Source organism: Musca autumnalis, unplaced genomic scaffold (assembly GCF_047663935.1).
Source record: "Musca autumnalis isolate F117 unplaced genomic scaffold, ASM4766393v1 scaffold_251, whole genome shotgun sequence".
NCBI lineage: Eukaryota > Metazoa > Arthropoda > Insecta > Diptera > Muscidae > Musca > Musca autumnalis.
In genome coordinates, this window is record NW_027411813.1 from 41511 (window position 1) to 45991 (window position 4481).

The following is a 4481-nucleotide window of genomic DNA, read 5'->3' on the forward strand; positions in this document are numbered from 1 at the left end:
TTCACCGGAGATGACTTTTCCAATACAAAAGTTCACCGGAGATGACTTTCCCAATACAAAAGTTCACCGGAGATGACTTTTCCCATACAAAAGTTCACCTGAGATGACTTTCCCAATACAAAAGTTCACCGGAGATGACTTTCCCAATACAAAAGTTCACCGGAGATGACTTTTCCCATACAAAAGTTCACCGGAGATGACTTTCCCAATACAAAAGTTCACCGGAGATGACTTTCCCAATATAAAAGTTCACCGGGCATGACTTTCCCAATACAAAAGTTCACCGGAGATGACTTTTCCCATACAAAAGTTCACCGGAGATGACTTTCCCAATACAAAAGTTCACCGGAGATGACTTTTCCCATACAAAAGTTCACCGGAGATGACTTTCCCAATACAAAAGTTCACCGGAGATGACTTTCCCAATACAAAAGTTCACCGAAGATGACTTTTCCCATACAAAAGTTCACCGGAGATGACTTTCCCAATACAAAAGTTCACCGGAGATGACTTTTCCCATACAAAAGTTCACCGGAGATGACTTTCCTAATACAAAAGTTCACCGGAGATGACTTTCCCAATACAAAAGTTCACCGGAGATGACTTTTCCCATACAAAAGTTCACCGGGCATGACTTTCCCAATACAAAAGTTCACCGGAGATGACTTTCCCAATACAAAAGTTCACCGGAGATGACTTTTCCCATACAAAAGTTCACCGGAGATGACTTTCCCAATACAAAAGTTCACCGGGCATGACTTTCCCAATACAAAAGTTCACCGGAGATGACTTTTCCCATACAAAAGTTCACCGGAGAAGACTTTCCCAATACAAAAGTTCACCGGAGATGACTTTTCCCATACAAAAGTTCACCGGAGATGACTTTCCCAATACAAAAGTTCACCGGAGATGACTTTTCCCATACAAAAGTTCACCGGAGATGACTTTCCCAATATAAAAGTTCACCGGGCATGACTTTCCCAATACAAAAGTTCACCGGGCATGACTTTCCCAATACAAAAGTTCACCGGAGATGACTTTTCCCATACAAAAGTTCACCGGAGATGACTTTCCCAATACAAAAGTTCACCGGAGATGACTTTTCCCATACAAAAGTTCACCGGAGATGACTTTCCCAATACAAAAGTTCACCGGAGATGACTTTCCCAATACAAAAGTTCACCGGAGATGACTTTCCCAATACAAAAGTTCACCGGAGATGACTTTTCCCATACAAAAGTTCACCGGGCATGACTTTCCCATACAAAAGTTCACCGGAGATGACTTTTCCCATACAAAAGTTCACCGGAGATGACTTTTCCCATACAAAAGTTCACCGGAGATGACTTTCCCAATATAAAAGTTCACCGGGCATGACTTTCCCAATACAAAAGTTCACCGGGCATGACTTTCCCAATACAAAAGTTCACCGGGCATGACTTTCCCAATACAAAAGTTCACCGGAGATGACTTTTCCCATACAAAAGTTCACCGGAGATGACTTTCCCAATACAAAAGTTCACCGGAGATGACTTTTCCCATACAAAAGTTCACCGGAGATGACTTTCCCAATACAAAAGTTCACCGGAGATGACTTTTCCCATACAAAAGTTCACCGGAGATGACTTTTCCCATACAAAAGTTCACCGGAGATGACTTTCCCAATATAAAAGTTCACCGGGCATGACTTTCCCAATACAAAAGTTCACCGGGCATGACTTTCCCAATACAAAAGTTCACCGGGCATGACTTTCCCAATACAAAAGTTCACCGGAGATGACTTTTCCCATACAAAAGTTCACCGGAGATGACTTTCCCAATACAAAAGTTCACCGGAGATGACTTTTCCCATACAAAAGTTCACCGGAGATGACTTTCCCAATACAAAAGTTCACCGGAGATGACTTTCCCAATACAAAAGTTCACCGGAGATGACTTTTCCCATACAAAAGTTCACCGGAGATGACTTTCCCAATACAAAAGTTCACCGGAGATGACTTTTCCCATACAAAAGTTCACCGGGCATGACTTTCCCAATACAAAAGTTCACCGGAGATGACTTTTCCCATACAAAAGTTCACCGGAGATGACTTTCCCAATACAAAAGTTCACCGGAGATGACTTTCCCAATACAAAAGTTCACCGGAGATGACTTTCCCAATACAAAAGTTCACCGGAGATGACTTTTCCCATACAAAAGTTCACCGGAGATGACTTTCCCAATACAAAAGTTCACCGGGCATGACTTTCCCAATACAAAAGTTCACCGGAGATGACTTTTCCCATACAAAAGTTCACCGGAGATGACTTTCCCAATATAAAAGTTCACCGGGCATGACTTTCCCAATACAAAAGTTCACCGGAGATGACTTTCCCAATACAAAAGTTCACCGGGCACGACTTTCCCAATACAAAAGTTCACCGGGCATGACTTTCCCAATACAAAAGTTCACCGGAGATGACTTCCCATACAAAAGTTCACCGGAGATGACTTTCCCAATACAAAAGTTCACCGGAGATGACTTTCCCAATACAAAAGTTCACCGGAGATGACTTTCCCAACACAAAAGTTCACCGGAGATGACTTTCCCAATACAAAAGTTCACCGGAGATGACTTTTCCCATACAAAAGTTCACCGGAGATGACTTTCCCAATACAAAAGTTCACCGGAGATGACTTTCCCAATACAAAAGTTCACCGGGCATGACTTTCCCAATACAAAAGTTCACCGGGCACGACTTTCCCAATACAAAAGTTCACCGGGCATGACTTTCCCAATACAAAAGTTCACCGGGCATGACTTTCCCAATACAAAAGTTCACCGGAGATGACTTTTCCCATACAAAAGTTCACCGGAGATGACTTTCCCAATACAAAAGTTCACCGGAGATGACTTTTCCCATACAAAAGTTCACCGGAGATGACTTTCCTAATACAAAAGTTCACCGGAGATGACTTTCCCAATACAAAAGTTCACCGGAGATGACTTTCCCAATACAAAAGTTCACCGGAGATGACTTTTCCCATACAAAAGTTCACCGGAGATGACTTTTCCCATACAAAAGTTCACCGGGCATGACTTTCCCAATACAAAAGTTCACCGGAGATGACTTTCCCAATACAAAAGTTCACCGGAGATGACCTTCCCAATACAAAAGTTCACCGGAGATGACTTTCCTAATATAAAAGTTCACCGGGCATGACTTTCCCAATACAAAAGTTCACCGGAGATGACTTTTCCCATACAAAAGTTCACCGGAGATGACTTTTCCCATACAAAAGTTCACCGGAGATGACTTTCCCAATACAAAAGTTCACCGGAGATGACTTTCCCAATACAAAAGTTCACCGGAGATGACTTTTCCCATACAAAAGTTCACCGGAGATGACTTTTCCCATACAAAAGTTCACCGGAGATGACTTTCCCATACAAAAGTTCACCGGAGATGACTTTTCCCATACAAAAGTTCACCGGAGATGACTTTTCCCATACAAAAGTTCACCGGAGATGACTTTCCCAATACAAAAGTTCACCGGAGATGATTTTTCCCATAAAAAAGTTCACCGGAGATGACTTTTCCCATACAACAGTTCACCGGAGATGACTTTCCCAATACAAAAGTTCACCGGAGATGACTTTCCCAATACAAAAGTTCACCGAGCACGACTTTCCCAATACAAAAGTTCACCGGAGATGACTTTCCCAATACAAAAGTTCACCGGAGATGACTTTCCCAATACAAAAGTTCACCGGAGATGACTTTCCCAATACAAAAGTTCACCGGAGATGACTTTCCCAATACAAAAGTTCACCGGAGATGACTTTTCCCATACAAAAGTTCACCGGAGATGACTTTCCCAATACAAAAGTTCACCGGAGATGACTTTCCCAATACAAAAGTTCACCGGAGATGACTGTTCCCATACAAAAGTTCACCGGAGATGACTTTCCCAATCCAAAAGTTCACCGGAGATGACTTTCCCAATATAAAAGTTCACCGGGCATGACTTTCCCAATACAAAAGTTCACCGGAGATGACTTTTCCCATACAAAAGTTCACCGGAGATGACTTTCCCAATACAAAAGTTCACCGGAGATGACTTTTCCCATACAAAAGTTCACCGGAGATGACTTTCCCAATACAAAAGTTCACCGGAGATGACATTCCCAATACAAAAGTTCACCGAAGATGACTTTTCCCATACAAAAGTTCACCGGAGATGACTTTCCCAATACAAAAGTTCACCGGAGATGACTTTTCCCATACAAAAGTTCACCGGAGATGACTTTCCTAATACAAAAGTTCACCGGAGATGACTTTCCCAATACAAAAGTTCACCGGAGATGACTTTTCCCATACAAAAGTTCACCGGGCATGACTTTCCCAATACAAAAGTTCACGGAGATGACTTTCCCAATACAAAAGTTCACCGGAGATGACTTTTCCCATACAAAAGTTCACCGGAGATGACTTTCCCA